Here is an 18,910-nt window from a genome sequence, read left to right on the forward strand (position 1 = left end):
AAGGTACTAAATTAGAAGTAGTGTCTGTGAATAAAAATATAGAGAAGTAGCTGGTGGCTACAGTTAAAGGGGATTTTGCCTGTTTAAAAGAAGAGAAAGTTGAGAATGTTTAAATGTTGATAGCAAAGAATCCACAGAGAGATGAAGGATGATGATGAGTTAATGATGTGAGGCAGTCCATAGGATTAGGTTCTCAAGAAGGCAGGACTATTGGGGGCACATGGGTGGCTTAGTCAGTTAACTGTCTCACTCTTGATTTCGGCTTAGGTCATGATCTCAGGGCTGTGAGATCGAGCCCCATGTTGAGCCCCATGTCAGGCTCCACACTGGACATGGAGTCTGCTTAAGATCCTCTCTCTTCCTCTCCCTCTACTCCTCCCCCAACTGCCCTAGTCTCTCTCGCACATGCTCTCTCTTTCCCCCTCTCTAAAAAATAAAAGAAAGGAAAAAGAAGGGAGGACCATTAAAAAATCCATGAGACAGGTAAAAGAATGATCTTCTTAAATAAAGAGATCATCCATTTTTCACTGTGGAAGGATACATGCATTGATGCATTCTCTTAGGTTTGCTGTTTTGGGAATTTTGGGAAACGTTTGGGTTTTCTCTGTGAAGCAGGAGGATGAAGTCACTGACTGAAAAGGCTTTGGTAGGTAGGGGTGGGGATGCTGGAGATTTAAGGAGAGTAGAAAGTTGGGTGTACTACTTATGATGACTGGAAGAAGAAGTCAACAAAAGAGACATTGCAGTTTTGCTGGATGGTATTGAGAGCTTGGTGTCTGGGAGTGTAGGTGGGGATTATTGAGGGAGAAATAACAAGCGATGTGATGGATCATCAGTGCAGATGACTGGGGCACTAAACCTAACATGAAGAGGTGGTGGGTTTAGAATAAGGTCACTTACAACTCTTATTTCCAAGAGGAGGCTAAAATTAGTAAAATCATCTTCCATGGAAGAATTTGAGAAGGACTTGATGGTTAGGAGTGACAATTGCCAAATATTCATCTTTATCTTCCCACAAGACAAGACGGTGTTTCCGGTTCTGTTCTGTTATAAAGAGTGAGCCAAGGACAGTTTTGTAGAACCAGGATTCCTACCTTGGTTTCCTCCTCCAGCTGCCTGGTGCTAACAGCTTGGAGTATTTTCTTACAGTCATATGATTGGTAACTACAATTCAGAGCAAGACTCCAGACAGGAATTTGTGCCAACCAATTAGAAAAGGTCATCACACTAATCCTAAACTGTACTAGGGGTAGGGAGAGATGCAACTGGCAAGACTAATTTTGTCATGTGGCATGCAAGGGCATGTGGCAAGCCAGTGGTCCCACCTTATCTTGGCTAAGAGCCTATAATCCTCGGTTATGATCAGATGTAGGGGGAAGGAAGGACTCATACTAAAAATCACCATGAAGTTAACTGTATTCAAGAGCAAGCCTTCAAGTTTCCCTAGCCATAAAGAATTCCAGAATGCTATGGCAGACTTGCTGAATTATCCTCCTCCTCATCACTTGGTGAGACTGTGTGTGTGTGTACGTTGGCAATCTCAGTTACCCTGTGACATGTTGCAGTGGGAACATTTATCACATTATGTGCTGAGAAAAGTAAAAGAAATGGGAGTTGGCTGAACCGAACAAAGTAAAGCCGGGATTGTTGATCAAGGAGTCAAATTACTAACTCTCGGATAATACCCATGTGGTGAAAGCATTTGTCACTGGATTAAAATATTAGGTGTGTTTTTCTCTCTATGTGTTTTAAAGAAAACTAGTTGTCTTAAAATGTTGTAAAGAGACTTGCTTCGTGACAGGGTATAAATCAACACATGTAGTGGAAAATCAGAATGTATTTTAATTAATATTAATCTCCTATGCTTCTTAAATGCCCAGTATTTGGAAGTGACAAAAGCTCATTTTTGATTAGGAGGTTTGAAAACATTTTACTTTCAAGTAATTGACTCAGGGTAATAATGGCTGAAAGCATTACTACTTGGTCATGGCAATAATAATGATAATGATAATAATTATTATAGCTTCTGTTTATTACTTACTTTGTGCAAGGCACTATATCATCCAAGCCATACAATAACCTTATAACCTGGTACTGTTATTTTATGCTAATTATTTTACAGAAGTCTTGTTTAACCAGCAAGAAAACTGGGCAGTACTAAATGTCTGGCTAGAATTCACACCAGGGTATATTTTTCTCTAGAGTCTATGCTGTGCTATGTTCTGCCATTTTCTCTGTGACATTTTAGTCTCCATGCCTCAGTTTCCTCTGTATAAAATAAGAATAATTAAACTTTAATTTCATTGGGATTTAAGGACTGAATGAGACAATACATGTAAAATTCAATGCCAAGTGCATAGAAAATACTCAAGCAAATGTTAGTTGCATGAATGCCCTAGAGTAAATAATGGATCCATTAGAAGTTTTGCTGCTTTTGTGTTGTCTGTCCTGATAAGCTGTCAGTTTGCACTTTGACTTGCTTTTCTTGCAGTAGCTTTTCTTGCAGTAAGAGGGCTGACCTATCCACAAACACTTCCTTGGGATCAAAAGCTCAGATCAACTAGTTGGTGCATGGGGTTACCGTTATAAAAATAGAATAAAGTAAAGTCTAAATGGCCTAAAAGAGAACTACATTCTGAGCTGTATTTAGCCGAAAGGAAAAAAAGCCTATAAAAAGAACAGTGTTTCGCAACAGGTTCTTTGAGAAGGGTCTGGTTAGTTAAAACCACAACTTTCTAAAGTGGGTTAGCAAAATCAGGACCAACATAAGAAAACCTGTGAGTGGGGCGCCTGGGTGGCTCAGTGGGTTAAAGCCTCTGCCTTCGGCTCAGGTCATGATCCCAGGGTCCTGGGATCGAGCCCTGCATCGGGCTCTCTGCTTGGCGGGGAGCCTGCTTCCTCCTCTCTCTCTGCCTGCCTCTCTGCCTACTTGTGATCTCTCTCTGTCAAATAAATAAATAAAATCTTAAAAAAAAAAAAAAAAAAGAAAACCTGTGAGCATGCATTCCTGTGAGGATTTTTAGGATATGAGGTCATCTGCCTCGTCTTTGCTTTCCCATATGTTTGGGAAGTTACCATTTCAAATCTTACTTGGGAGTACTACTCAGCAACAAAGAGGAAGGAATGTTGATACATGCTAAAATATGAATGGGTTTTAAAATAATTATGCCCAGTGAAAGAAGTCAGACAAAATAAGATAGTCTTTATGATTCCATTTATATATAATTCCAGAAAATGAAAGTTAATCTCTAGTGACACAAAGTAAATCAGTAGTTGCCTTGATACAGAGTGGGCGGGGAGCATTATAAAGAGGAATAAAGAAAGTTTTAGAGAGTGATAGTTTCACCAATGTATCAAACTGATCAAAACTTAACAAACTGTACACTTTAAATATGTGTTTATTATACTTCAATTACACCTCAATAAAGAGTTTAAAAAAATAAAGCAATTTAATAAAGCAGTTTAAAAATTTCACAGGATAATTTAAAAGATTCTTCTTTAAAATTGTAACTTTATTATTTTTTCCTTTAAACCTATTGTCATCCTTTTTTTTTTAAGATTTTATTTATTTATTTGAGAGAGAGAGAGACAAAGATAGTGACAGAGAACACAAGCTGGATGGAGAGGGAGAAGCAGCTTCCCTGCTGAGCAGGGACTCCCAGGACCCTGGGATCATGACCTGAGCAGACACTTAACCAACAGAGCCACCCAGATGCCCCTATTGTAGATTCTTATTTGAAAGAATTTTGTGTTTTCTGATAACCTCAAATTTCTGCATTGATTTTAGAATAAGCTATCAGATTTCCCTTACTCACTTATGCACATCTTTGTACTCTCCAACCCACACACGCAGGTAAACACATAAACCGGTTAACACTTTGATGAACTGCACTGAAAGTATACATTAATTTTGGAAGAAAAGACATTTTTATGATATTGAGTATCATGAACCATGAGTATAGTATATCTCCATTTATTTAGATCTCCTTTAATTGTCTTTCAAAAGTTTTACAATTTTCTCCATAGGTTTTATATGTTTCTAAATATTTATAATTGTATTACTATTGAAAGATATTATTTTTGAAAAATAATTTTTCTGTTGAAAGCTCATACAAATGCAATTGGTTTTTTTACACTGATTTTTAATACAGTAATCTTTTATTAATCCTTTTAGAGTCTTTGATTCTTTCAGGTTACCTAAGTAGCCAATGATAGCATCTATGAATACTAAGAGTTTTTAACCATTTTTGCTGATTCTCATGACTTTCATTTCTTTCTCTTGCCTCAATGTTTGGGCTGGTTTCTTTAAAACAATGTTAAATATAAATGGTGATTATTTCTTTTCTTCTTACTCTTATTCCTAATCTTAAGGGAAATGATTTCAGTACTTTATCACTGAGTATGAGTTTATTTTGTAGGAAGATTTTAAATCACAGATTCAATTTTTTTAAAGTTATAGGACTATTAATTTTCTGATCTTTCATTAATCAATTTTACTAAGTTACATTTTCCTAGCATTTGTTTTCAAATTTGTTGGCATAAAGTTGGTCATGAAAGTCTTACTACTTTTAAAATATCTGCAGCATTTTAAATTATATCTATTTGAGTCCAAATTTTGCTTATGAAAGCGTTCTCTTTTTTCTTGACAAATTTTGAATTTTTACTTTAACTTATGTTAAAGTCTTATAAGTTTGTAAGAATTAAGAAAATTAAGTTTATAAGAATTTTATAATTATAGAAGTAACTTTGTATTTGCAGATCATTTCTATTTTATATGTGTTCTAAATCTGAACTACTAGGAGAGAACTTCTTTCCTATTATTGTGGATAAACTGCTCAATGCTAAGTCTAACTTCTTCATCTGTGCATTAAGTTTTATACTTTTTTCCTACTCAAAGACACTGGCCTGCCAATTCTCCTCTTTCCCTGTATCATCATATTTCCCCCTGTTATTGGAACATTTCCATCAATGTAAAATATGCCATTATTTTTTCATCTTACAACAATAACAACAAACAGCATCCTCTTGACTTCACTGTTTTTTTTTCCCCAACTGCTGTCCTATTTCTGTTCTTTTGCAGCAAAACTCTTTTAGAAAGTTGTCTGCACTTGCTGTTTCCAATGTGTCTTCTCATTTTCTTTTTCTTGAATCCAGTCAAATCAGGCTTCTCACCAACCACTGCTCTGAAATTCCTTTCTTCTGGTCACCGCATTGCTGAGATCATGTTACCATCTTTTGATCCTCTTCTTAGTTACCTGATTAGTAGCATTTGACACAACTTGCTCATTCTCTCCTTTGAACCACTTTTCTTCCTTTGGTCCCAGTACAACACATCCAGCTGGTACCCCCTACCCCCCGTATTTCTGGCTACTGCCTCTCAATCTGTTCTGCTAGTTCCTTCTCATGTCATCACTGTCTAAAACTTTAACCCTTAACGGCTTAATCTTTGGAATTTGGGCTTTCTTTTATCTGTACCACTTTTTGGTGATATCATCTAGTATCTTGGTTCTAAATATCATCTATATTCTAATGACTCTAAAATTACATCTCCATCTTATATCTTTCCTCAGCACACCATTGTTAACTCTACTTTCTACGTGAACACCATAAACCTTCAATATGCCTGGTGGACAAAGTGGCTCTGAGGGTTTTTGGAAGTCAAAACCAGTTCAAAGCCAGTGCCTAATAAATTCTGAAATATCTGAGTTTTTCTTTATCCTATAGTACAGACACTGTGGGAAAAGCTCAAGGAAGATTTATAGTGTATATATGTGGCAGTGTAGCAGGCTGTATCCTCAAATGAAATTGGTCCCTCACTTTAATGAAAGGGTTCTGGAGTTATGTATGGAAACTGGGAGAGAGGCATTGTGTCAACTCATGTCTGATTTCCAACAGACTGAAAATTATTTTTTTTATAGATCAAGTAACATCTTAGTAAGCTATCTGCGCATTTCATTCTTAGAGACCCTGTAATAATAATTTGCCACTGCCAAAGATACCTGTAAGACAAAATATGCAAACTACCAGTTTATCTTCCCCCCATAGGGTAAATGTATCCACTTTGCCTCTGTCAGTTAGGCACTGACACTTGGCCTCTGAAACTGTAGGATCCCGTTGCAAATCAGGAGAACATCTCGACAGCAGCATCTTCCATTTTCATACCTCTCCTACAAAAAGCAGCAACCAGGGGGCTCTCCCAAGATTCTGGTTCTCCCCTTACCAATGTACAGCAAGTGTTCTTTAAGCTCTCCCAGTGAATGTAGCACAGGTTGAGGGTAGTAATGAGGTGGAAATGTAGGTCACATATGATACATCTGCTCTAATATTCTTATCTCCTCAAGCCTTTTGGAACTGTTCTGCATTTTGCCAGGGATGTTCTGGCATCTTGATCTCATTAAATGCAGGCTATCAAAAAGTCAAGGGCCACTCAACCAAAATAAGCTATTAGAACCACTTCCAATCAACACATTAAGTACATAAACACCATCAACACATCAAAAGCAATAAATCTGGTGTTTTCCAGAATTCTATTCCAACCTTCTTGGTCTAGCATCTTTAGAATCCATTTGGAGTCTTCCCTATCTTTTTCCTGAAATTGTTCCGATGCAATCAGAAAATCCATCTCACCACAGTCCTTGTTACCTGTAATGCCACAGTAGCTGAAAGGCCATAGTCACTTAGTTTCCCAAGGACCTACTCCAGTGGGCATCTTACAATAATCAATCACATGTAATGCTTTGATTAATCATATGCCAGTACATGTCATGGATCACTACCAATCCATTTCCCATTAACAAGGAGCTCGACACTCATGCAAACCCACAAAATGACCAAATTAACCCCAATATACTATGTTTGATAGTCTGCTTCACTGGATGGTTCCTAGTGCCAATATCTTTATGTCAGGGTCCATCAGAAACAAAGCATGGCAGTGTTTTGAATTAGTAACTATGACTAAAATTACTTTCTATGTATCAGAAAAAGAAAAAAAGAACAAAATAGAGAAAGACAAGGAGGGAGAGAGAGAGAGAATGAGGGTGTTTCTCTAAAACACTAGGAATGTCTCAGAGGTAGCAGTAGCTGGAAGCAGCCATTCCCTTAAGGATGGGAGAGAGCAAGAGGGAGAGGTTGGAAATTTTAAATCCCGGAGGTAGGAGGAAGGGCCTGTGGTGCTGGAAGTCAGCTTCTGACTAAGTTGTGCTTAGCTGGTGCTGATATCCTTCATGGGGCGAGGTGGGCGATAAGGATGTTTCTACCAATATTGGAATAATTAAAACTAGACTCAACTGCATTACTGAAAAGGTCTGCTGCTACAAGATGAAAGCAATGCTACAGGGAATGCTCACAGAAATAAGAACAGGCAGGAAGAAAACATGAAACCTACAGCAAACTGGTGACAGTTTGAGGCTCACTTTTATCTTGCAATCAGACTACACCCCAAAGAAGTTAAAGCATAGAAAATCACCAGTAGGGGGTGCCTGGGTGGCTCAGTTGGTTAAGTGTCTGCCTTTGGCTCAGGTCATAATCCCAGGGTCCTGGGATTGAGTCCCTCATGGGCTCCTTGCTCAGTGGGGAGCCTGCTTCTCCCTTCCCTTTGCCTGCGGCTCCCCCCATGTATGTGCTCTCTCTCTCTCTGACAAATAAATAAATAAAATCTTAAAAAAAAATCACTGGTAGGGCCTCATAAAGACTAAATTCTTAAAAACAAGAGAAAATAACACACATACACTACTGACAAAAGATTGGTAAATGATGTTACCTTTCCATCTGTCTCACTTTGTGGGTATGGTGTAAGAGCAAAACATTTGTACGCATGCATATGTATACAAGCGAAATGTTTGGGTTCATCCTTATGGTCACACAATTTAAATTTGTTTCCATAATTTCTTTCTTAAGAAGAAACTGTCAAGAAATTTAGTGAGCATATAATGTCAAAATATCATCTTTTATGTGTATTTATTTACCCCAGCATACATGACCTCCAAAAATAAGGAAGCAAGGGATGGGGGTGTGGAGAACAGAAGAATGATGTACCGTTCTGGGGCATAGTAAACATCTGTGAGATTCAGAACACAGGTCTGCTCCCGAGACTGAGAAAACCAAGGGGTTCTGAGACCTGGCCCCGAACATTCTGAGTAGTTGGAAACAGCACTGTGTGTGTAGTGCCACTTAAATCAGGCTCCTTGATTGCTATATAGGTATATATGTACGGATCTGTGTATGTAACTGTGCATATATGTGCACATAAACACTGTTTGAGTCTGCTTAGGCTGTTATAATAAAATACCATATACAGGGTGGCTTGAACAACAGATACTTATTTTTCAGAGTTCTGAAGGTGGGCAATTGAAGGTTCCAGCAAGGTCAGGTCCTGGTGAGAGCCCTCTTCCTGGCTTGTGACACCTGTCTTCTCTTTGTGTCCTCACCTGGTGGAACGGAGAGTGAGCTCTGGCCTTTCTGCTGCTTCTTATAAGGACACTGATCCTATCCCAAGGATGGACTCCACCCTTGTGAATTCATCCAGACCAAATTATCTCCCAATGACCCCACTTCCCAATATGATCACATTGGGGGTTAGGGCTTCAACATATGAATTGTGGGGGAATACACTCAGTGCATAGGATACATATGGGTGCACACACCCATTCCCCCCCGCAGGTGATTCTAATGTGCAGCCAGGGTTGCTAGCTATTGCCTTGAAACACTGCATCTCTGGGGCACCTGCATGGTTCAGTCTTTGAGCATCTGCCTTCGGCTCAGGTTACCATCCCAGGGTCCTGGGATTGAGCCCCACATGAGGCTTGCTGCTCTGCGGAAAGCCTGCTTCTCCCTCTCCCACTCCCCCTGCTTTTGTTACCTCTCTCCCTATTTCTCTTTCTGTCAAAAAAAATTAATAATAAAATCTTAAAAACAAACAAAACCCAGTGCCTCTCAAGCTTCAGCATGTATTAAAACCACCTGGAGAACTTGTTAATAAATGTTTGGATGGGCACTACCCCCAGAGTTTCTGACTCTCTAGGTTTCAGCTGGGGCACCAGAATTGCATTTCTACCACATGTCCAGGTCATGCTTGGTCGGGATCTTACTTTGAGAACAGTTTTAGAAGTTGCTGACCTCGAATGTACACAAGCTAGGAGAAATTAAGTGTAACTACTTCTCATCAGCTCCTGAGTTTAGGAATTCCATCCACACAAATTCTCTGATTTAGTCAACAAGTATTTTTTGAGTGCCTAGTAACATCTAGGTCCTCTGTTAGGTTCAGGGGATACGCTAGGGAATAAGGCAGACAGAAACCCTGCTCTCTGGGGCGTCTATTCTCTGGGAACCCAAGACTGTGGTGAGTCTCACTCCTTTGCATTTCTAAGGCACTACTCACTTTGCTTTGTAAGTATTTGTTTATCTCCTCACTCAAGGTGGGAGGGACTGAATTATCATTCATTCACTCTTTCGTTAGCTTACCAGAAAGAGGGCTTGCTGGGGAGATCTAAATTAAAAACCATAGTCCTCATCCTCAGGATATTTCCTGGGTAGCAGTGAAGACAACAAATGGAAAACTACAAGCCATGGCAATAAATGTGAGAGGAGCTGTAGAAGACTCTATTACCAAATCTCCTCTCCCTGACTGGGACACCTTTTCCTCAGCTGCTGCAGTGCTAAGGTAATGCCTTCTACCTTCCACTTGTTTTGGAGCACCGTCCCTGACTAATGGAAACCACCTGCCCTGGAGACTGTTGAGAGGTTATCACCTACCTATTACTTCTTGGAGTAAAAATAGACTCCAGCCAGGGGAAGGAGATGGGGAGAAGAAATGGACTCAAAAGAATCTGGGCAAAAGATTAATACATGGCTAAAGTGACTGGAACATGCTAGGAGGGTATGTGCTCTAGGAGATAAGCCTGGATGGTGCAGACAATGAATGTTTTTCAGTGACATAGGCAAGCATTTCATGCTATCTGCAGGATTTTAAATGGGTGAGTGACATGGTCAGATTTCCATTTTAAAACCATCACCATGGCTTGAAGGAAGGATTGGGGGTCAGGGGAGGTGAGGTTGGATCCACCGGGTTATTGGTTAACTGTCCTGGCTCTGAAGTCAGACTTCCTGGGTTTGAATCCTTGAACTTCCTCTTAAAAGCTGAAATACATTGGTTAAAATATGTAATTTCTCAGTGCCCTCAGTTTCCGTATCTTTACTTTGGGATTAAAGATAGAATTTACTCTTTAAGGTCATGAGGAGAAGTAGTTAAACAATTCATGTTGTGTATTTAGAACAGTGTCTGGCTCATAGAAAGTGCTTATTGTCAGCTGTCATTATTTACTGTTTTATTATGACTATTCTTAGCAGTAGCAGAAGTAGCACAAGGAAAGCAGCAGCGATGGCGGTAGTCTGTTGAGGTGAGAAAGGATTGGAAGCTAAACTAGGAAGGTAGCATTGGGGACAGAGAGGGGAAGAATTTTGTGTGATATTTAGGTTTTCAAGTCTTTGTTAACAGTTTGAACTCAGAAGTGGGTGAGAAAATAGCTTGAGCTCTTGGGTGGACATGGGGTCGTGCCATTTCCTGAGATAGGACTCCCAGGAGGAGATGCTGATTTTAATGAAAAAGTTGGAGTTTAGTTTTGTATACTTTGTATTTTAAACACATTTGCTACATCCTTAGGGGGATGTAGCATTCCCATGTGTCTTCTTGGAGGCTATATAGGTCTGACGTCAGGGAGATGGACAGACTTAGCCTTGAGAGAACTATTTGATAATCAGGGACATATTTGTGGGCGCCTGGGTGGCTCAGTGTCTTAAGCCTCTGCCTTAGGCTCAGGTCATGATCTCATGATCAAGTCCCGCATCAGGCTCTCCACTCAGTGGGGAGTCTGCTTCCCTCTCTCTCCTCTCTCCCTCTGTCGGCCTCTCTGCCTACTTGTGATCTCTGTTGGTCAGATAAATAAATTAAATCTTAAAAAAAAAACATATTTGCAACTGTTGTATCTATTGAGTGCCCTAAATATTTTTAAACTATATGAGAAAATAATTAGAAAAAATTGAGAGCAAAAATAGCTTTTAAAGATTTTAAGCAGAAGATGAGGATGGAGGTTTCAGGGCACAGCAAAAAAAGTAATAGAAAAAAAAATGCAGACTTGGGAAGAATACATGGTACATCAGAACTCTTAAATAGAACCAGTAATGTCCACCAGGTCTGTAAAACTACAAAATTGGACTCACATTGTCTAGGCAATGTCTTCAATTCCCAGACCACAGAGGGAATAGAGAGTATAAAAGGAGGCGTTTTTACCTTTAAAGTTACAGGTGACATTCCAGGTGCAAGGTGAGGAAAACATCTCATGTTCTCTTTGATGAATTTTCTTTTAACACCAGGGCCCAAGCTAAAGTCATTCCACAGTGTGTAATGCTAGCTCTGTAAGAAAAGCTGACTTGTTTTAGATGTTTTCTTAAAAAAAAAAAAAAAAAAAAAGCCACACACACACACACACACCCAAACCCTCCAAAAAAAAACAAAAACAAAAACAAAAACTGAGAGCATAGCATCATAGAAGGCTACTGTGATCTAGAAATCAATAAGTTAGAAAAAAATCAAAAGGGGGTTAAGTAGAATTGTTCTAGGGTCAAGAGTTCCCATTCTCTTGCCAGAATTAGATAAAAATGAAAACTATGTTAGAGGTTTAACAGTATTTTACAAAGCTAACTGTGCAAGACATATGTTACTTTATTTTTTGAATCAGATTAAATTTGGTCCTGAGCTTCTTTACCTCAGAGAGAGAGTGGTAAATTCAGTCTGGTTTCTTAGTGGGACTCCCTCCCTGTTTGTAAGTGTAATGCAGGGACGAAAGCTTTGGCCATGTGTTCTTTCCAGAGATTTGGGCTTCATTCTGGTTACCCCTGAAAAGGCCATGCTCCTTTGAAGTCCAGAGGTGCTGTTGCTCTTTCTCAAGCAGCTCTTGGAGCACAGGAATCTGAATTTTTAACCCTGAATTTCATACCTGGGGAAAACATACTTTAAGAATGAGGGGGAAATCAAGACATTTTAAAATGAATGGAACTAAAAGAATTTGTTGCCAGCAGATCTACTATAAATTACTAAAGGAAGTTCTTTAAACATAAGTTATGTTTGATGGTTTAAAAAAATTATTACACTGATAAGGCTTTAAATACATGTAGAGGAAATATTATTTCAAGTGCAGGAGAGTAAAGGGACATAAAGCTAGGTAAGGTTTCTACACATTACTTGAACTGGTAGAATGACAATACCAAACAGACTCTGATAAGCTATGTATATATAATGTAGTAACTCTATCAACCATTTAAAAACCTAAACAGAGAAACTAAAAAATGCTATAAATAAATTGAAATGGAATTCTGTTATAAAAAACGCCACAAGAAGACAAGGAAGAAAACAGAAAAACAGAGAAAAGAAACCAAAAAAATTACACATGTCCAATTATCTATTTTATTTTATTTTTTATTTATTTTTTTAAACATATATTTTTATCCCGAGGGGTACAGGTCTGCGAATCGCCAGGTTTACACACTTCACAGCACTCACCATAGCACATACCCGCCCCAATACCAAAACCCCACCCCCCCTCAACCCCCGTCCCCCCATCAACCCTCAGTTTGTTTTGTGAGATTAAGAGTCACTTATGGTTTGTCTCCCTCCCAATCCCATTTTTTTTATTATTTTTATTTTTTATAAACATATATTTTTATCCCCAGGGGTACAGGTCTGTGAATCACCAGGTTTACACACTTCACAGCACTCACCATAGCACATACCCTCCCCAGTGTCCATAATCCCACCCCCCTCCCAACCCCCTTCCCCCCATCAACCCTCAGTTTGTTTTGTGAGATTAAGAGTCACTTATGGTTTGTCTCCCTCCCAATTCCATCTTGTTTCATTTACTCTTCTCCTACCCCCTTAACCCCCCATGTTGCATCTCCTCTCCCTCATATCAGGGAGATCATATGATAGTTGTCTTTCTCCGATTGACTTATTTCGCTAAGAATGATACCCTCTAGTTCCATCCACGTCACAAATGGCAAGATTTCATTTCTTTTGATGGCTGCATAGTATTCCATTGTGTATATATACCACATCTTCTTTATCCATTCGTCTGTTGATGGACATCTAGGTTCTTTCCATAGTTTGGCTATTGTAGACATTGCTGCTATAAACATTCAGGTGCATGTGCCCCTTCGGATCAATACGTTTGTATCTTTAGGGTAAATACCCAGCAGTGCAATTGCTGGGTCATAGGGTAGTTCTATTTTCAACATTTTGAGGAACCTCCATGCTGTTTTCCAGAGTGGTTGCACCAGCTTGCATTCCCACCAACAGTGTAGGAGGGTTCCCCTTTCTCTGCATCCTCGCCAGCATCTGTCATTTCCTGACTTGTTAATTTTAGCCATTCTGACTGGTGTGAGGTGATATCTCATTGTGGTTTTGATTTGTATTTCCCTGATGCCGAGTGATATGGAGCACTTTTTCATGTGTCTGTTGGCCATCTGGATGTCTTCTTTGCAGAAATGTCTGTTCATGTCCTCTGCCCATTTCTTGATTGGATTATTTGTTCTTTGGGTGTTGAGTTTCTAAGTTCTTTATAGATTTTGGACACTAGCCCTTTATCTGATATGTCATTTGCAAATATCTTCTCCCATTCTGTCAGTTGTCTTTTGGTTTTGTTCACTGTTTCCTTTGCTGTGCAAAAGCTTTTGATCTTGATAAAATCCCAATAGTTCATTTTTGCCCTTGCTTCCCTTGCCTTTGGTGATGTTCCTAGGAAGATGTTGCTGCGGCCGAGGTTGAAGAGGTTGCTGCCTGTGTTCTCCTCAAGGATTTTGATGGATTCCTTTCTCACATTGAGATCCTTCATCCATTTTGAGTCTATTTTCGTGTGTGGTGTAAGGAAATGATCCAATTTCATTTTTCTGCATGTGGCTGTCCAATTTTCCCAACACCACTTATTGAAGAGGCTGTCTTTTTTCCATTGGACATTCTTTCCTGCTTTGTCGAAGATGAGTTGACCATAGAGTTGAGGGTCTATTTCTGGGCTCTCTATTCTGTTCCATTGATCTATGTGTCTGTTTTTGTGCCAGTACCATGCTGTCTTGATGATGACAGCTTTGTAATAGAGCTTGAAGTCCGGAATTGTGATGCCACCAACTTTGGCTTTCTTTTTCAATATTCCTTTGGCTATTTGAGGTCTTTTCTGGTTCCATATAAATTTGAGGATTATTTGTTCCATTTCTTTGAAAAAAAAATGGATGGTACTTTGATAGGAATTGCATTAAATGTGTAGATTGCTTTAGGTAGCATAGACATTTTCACAATATTTATTCTTCCAATCCAGGAGCATGGAACATTTTTCCATTTCTTTGTGTCTTCCTCAATTTCTTTCATGAGTACTTTATAGTTTTCTGAATATAGATTCTTAGTCTCTTTGGTTAGGTTTATTCCTAGGTATCTTATAGTTTTGGGTACAATTGTAAATGGGATTAATTTCTCTTTCTTCTGTCTTGTTGTTGGTGTAGAGAAATGCAACTGATTTCTGTGCATTGATTTTATATCCTGACACTTTACAGAATTCCTGTACAAGTTCTAGCAGTTTTGGAGTGGAGTCTTTTGGGTTTTCCACATATAGTATCATATCATCTGTGAAGAGTGAGAGTTTGACTTCTTCTTTGCTGATTTGGATGCCTTTAATTTCCTTTTGTTGTCTGATTGCTGAGACTAGGACTTCTGGTACTATGTTGAATAGCAGTGGTGATAATGGACATCCCTGCCATGTTCCTGACCTTAGCGGAAAAGCTTTCAGTTTTTCTCCATTGAGGATGGTATTTGCAGTGGGTTTTTCATAGATGGCTTTGATAATATTGAGGTATGTGCCCTCTATCCCTATACTTTGAAGAGTTTTAATCAGAAAGGGATGCTGCACTTTGTCAAATGCTTTTTCAGCATCTATTGAGAGTATCATATGGTTCTTGTTCTTTCTTTTATTAATGTATTATATCACATTGATTGATTTGTGGATGTTGAACCAACCTTGCAGCCCTGGAATAATCCCACTTGGTCGTGGTGAATCATCCTTTTAATGTACTGTTGAATCCTATTGGCTAGGATTTTGGTGAGAATTTTCGCATCTGTGTTCATCAAGGATATTGGTCTGTAGTTCTCTTTTTTGATGGGATCCTTGTCTGGTTTTGGGATCAAGGTGATGCTGGCCTCATAAAATGAGTTTGGAAGTTTTCCTTCTATTTCTATTTTTTGAAACAGTTTCAGGAGAATAGGAATTAATTCTTCTTTAAATGTTTGGTAGAATTCCCCCGGGAAGCCATCTGGCCCTGGGCTTTCGTTTGTTTGGAGATTTTTGATGACTGTTTCAATCTCCTTACTGGTTATGGGTCTGTTCAGGCTTTCTATTTCTTCCTGGTTCAGTTGTGGTAGTTTATATGTCTCTAGGAATGCATCCATTTCTTCCAGATTGTCAAATTTGTTGGCGTAGAGTTGCTCATAGTATGTTCTTATAATTGTCTGTATTTCTTTGGTGTTCGTTGTGATCTCTCCTCTTTCATTCATGATTTTATTTATTTGGGTCCTTTCTCTTTTCTTTTTGATAAGTCTGGCCAGGGTTTTATCAAGCTTATTAATTCTTTCAAAGAACCAGCTCCTAGTTTCGTTGATTTGTTCTATTGTTTTTTTGGTTTCTATTTCATTGATTTCTGCTCTGATCTTTATGATTTCTCTTCTCCTGCTGGGTTTAGGGTTTCTTTCTTGTTCTTTCTCCAGCTCTTTTAGGTGTAGGGTTAGGTTGTGTACCTGAGACCTTTCTTGTTTCTTGAGAAAGGCTTGTACCGCTATATATTTTCCTCTCAGGACTGCCTTTGATTTTGATTTTGAACCGTTGTGTTTTCATTATCATTTGTTTCCATGAATTTTTTCAATTCTTCTTTAATTTCCTGGTTGACCCATTCATTCTTTAGAAGGATGCTGTTTAGTCTCCATGTATTTGGTTTTTTTCCAAATTTCCTCTTGTGATTGAGTTCTAGCTTTAGAGCATTGTGGTCTGAAAATATGCAGGGAATGATCCCAATCTTTTGATACTGGTTGAGACCTGATTTAGGACCAAGAATGTGATCTATTCTGGAGAATGTTCCATGTGCACTAGAGAAGAATGTGTATTCTGTTGCTTTGGGATGAAATGTTCTGAATATATCTGTGATGTCCATCTGGTCCAGTGTGTCATTTAAGGCCTTGATTTCCTTGTTGATCTTTTGCTTGGATGATCTGTCCATTTCAGTGAGGGGAGTGTTAAAATCCCCTACTATTATTGTATTATTGTCGATGTGTTTCTTTGATTTTGTTATTAATTGGTTTATATAGTTGGCTTCTCCCACGTTAGGGGCATAGATATTTAAAATTGTTAGATCTTCTTTTTGGACAGTTCCTTTGAGTATGATATAGTGTCCTTTCTCATCTCTTATTATAGTCTTTGGCTTAAAATCGAATTGATCTGATATAAGGATTGCCACTCCTGCTTTCTTCTGATGTCCATTAGCATGGTAAATTCTTTTCCACCCCCTCACTTTAAACCTGGAGGTGGCTTCAGGTTTAAGATGAGTTTCTTGTAGGCAACATATAGATGGGTTTTGTTTTTTTATCCATTCTGATACCCTGTGTCTTTTGATTGGGGCATTTAGCCCATTAACATTCAGGGTAAGTATTGAGAGATATGAATTTAGTGCCATTGTATTGCCTGTAAGGTGACTGTTATTGTATATTGTCTCTGTTTCTTTCTGATCTACTACTTTTAGGGTCTCTCTTTGCTTAGAGGACCTCTTTCAATATTTCCTGTAGAGCTGATTTGGTATTTGCAAATTCTTTCAGTTTTTGTTTGTCCTGGAAGCTTTTAATCTCTCCTCCTATTTTCAATGATAGCCTAGCTGGATATAGTATTCTTGGCTGCATTTTTTTCTCATTTAGTGCTCTGAATATATCATGCCAGCTCTTTCTTGCCTGCCAGGTCTCTGTAGATAAGTCTGCTGCCATTCTAATATTTTTACCATTGTACGTTACAGACTTATTTTCCCGGGCTGCTTTAAGGATCTTTTCTTTGTCACTAAGACTTGTAAATTTGACTATTAAGTGATGGGGTGTGGACCTATTCTTATTGATTTTGAGGGGGGTTCTCTGAACCTCCTGGATTTTGATGCTTGTTCCCTTTGCCATATTGGGGACATTCTCTCCAATAATTCTCTCCAATATACCTTCTGCTCCCCTCTCTGTTTCCTCTTCTTCTGGAATCCCAATTATTCTAATGTTGTTTCGTCTTATGGTGTAAGTTATCTCTCGAATTCTCCCCTCGTGGTCCAGTAGCTGTTTGTCCCTCTTTTGCTCAGCTTCTTTATTCTGTGTCATTTGGTCTTCTATATCGCTAATTCTTTCTTCTGCCTCATTTATCCTAGCGGTGAGAGCCTCCATTTTTGATTGCACCTCATTAATAGCTTTTTTTGATTTCAACTTGGTTAGATTTTAGTACTTTTATTTCTCCAGAAAGGGCTTTTATATCTCCCGAGAGGGTTGCTTTAATATCTTCCATGCCTTTTTCGAGCCCAGTTAGAACCTTGAGAATCGTCATTCTGAAGTCTGGATCTGACATATTACCAATGTCTGTATTGATTAGGTCCCTAGCCTTTGGTACTGCCTCTTGTTCTTTTTTTGTGGTGATTTTTCTGCCTTGCCATTTTGTCCAGATAAGAGTATATGAAGGAGCAAGTAAAATACTAAAAGGGTGGCAACAACCCCAGGAAAATATGCTTTAGCCAAATCAGAAGATATCCCAAATCGTGAGGGGGGAGAAAGGGGATAAAAAGGGGTTCAAAAAGAAAAAAAAAAAAAGAAAAGAAACTATTAAAAGAAAGCCGATAAAGAAAAAATATAAAAAGGAAAAAAATATATATATATATATTAGATAAACTATTTAAAAAACATTAAAAAAGAAAACGGTAAAATTAAAAAAATTTAGCAGAAGAGAAAAAAAAATTGAAAAAGAAAATAAAAATAAATTAACTGCAAGGCTAAAGAATCATGGGGAGAAAGCCATGAGTTCCGTGCTTTGCTTTCTTCTCTTCTGGAATTCCGCCGCTCTCCTTGGTATTGAAACTGCACTCTTTGGTAGGTGAACTTGGTCCTGGCTTGGTTTCTCATTGATCTTCTGGGGGAGGGGCCTGTTGTAGTGATTCTCAAGCGTCTTTGCCCCAGGCGGAGTTGCACTGCCCTTACCCAGGGCCGGGCTGAGTAATCCCCTCGGGTTTGCTGGGTTTGCTTTCGGGAGCTTTTGTTCCCTGAGCGCTTTCTGTAGAGTTCTGGAAGACGGGAATGAAGATGGCGGCCTCCCGGTCTCTGGCCCGGAGGAGCAGAGAGCCCGGGGTCCCATTCCTCAGTGCGCCCTCAGAGAACAGCGCCCAATTACTCCCTGGCCTCTGGCCGTGCTCCAAGCTGACCAAGCCTGCGACCGGTTCAAGGTAACCCTGAGCTGAGAGCTCACTCCTCGGCTCTGTCTCTGTAACCGGCTTCCCCGTTCTAATACCGGTAAACTCTGTGACACTCAGACACCCCGATCCTTCTGTGACCCTGTGGGACCTGAGGCCGCGCTGACCCCGCCTGGGCTTCACCCCAGTTAAGCCTCTGGAGCGATGTCCCTCAGCGGAACAGACTTTTAAAAGTCCCGATTTTGTGCTCCGTTGCTCCGCCGCTCACCGGGAGCCGGCCCCTCCCCCCGCGGTCTTTCTTCCAGTCGCTTTGGATTCACTTCTCCGCCAGTCCTACCTTTCAGATAGTGGTTGATTTTCTGTTTCTAGAATTGCTGTTCTTCTTCTCTTCAATCTCCCGTTGGATTTGTAGGTG

At 39.3% G+C, this 18,910-nt stretch overlaps 1 protein-coding gene across 1 annotated transcript in view; it reads left to right on the forward strand.

Moving 5' to 3' along the window:
* Positions 1-1,252: 1,252 nt before the first annotated feature.
* Positions 1,253-18,910, forward strand: part of DIO2 (iodothyronine deiodinase 2) — a 224,022-nt gene continuing 206,364 nt past the window's right edge. Inside the window, 1 exon segment of the mRNA XM_047735554.1 lies at positions 1,253-1,508. The gene's annotated coding sequence lies outside the window, so the exon portion shown is untranslated.

The sequence above is a fragment of the Lutra lutra genome, chromosome 7 (assembly GCF_902655055.1).
Source record: "Lutra lutra chromosome 7, mLutLut1.2, whole genome shotgun sequence".
NCBI classification, from domain to species: domain Eukaryota; kingdom Metazoa; phylum Chordata; class Mammalia; order Carnivora; family Mustelidae; genus Lutra; species Lutra lutra.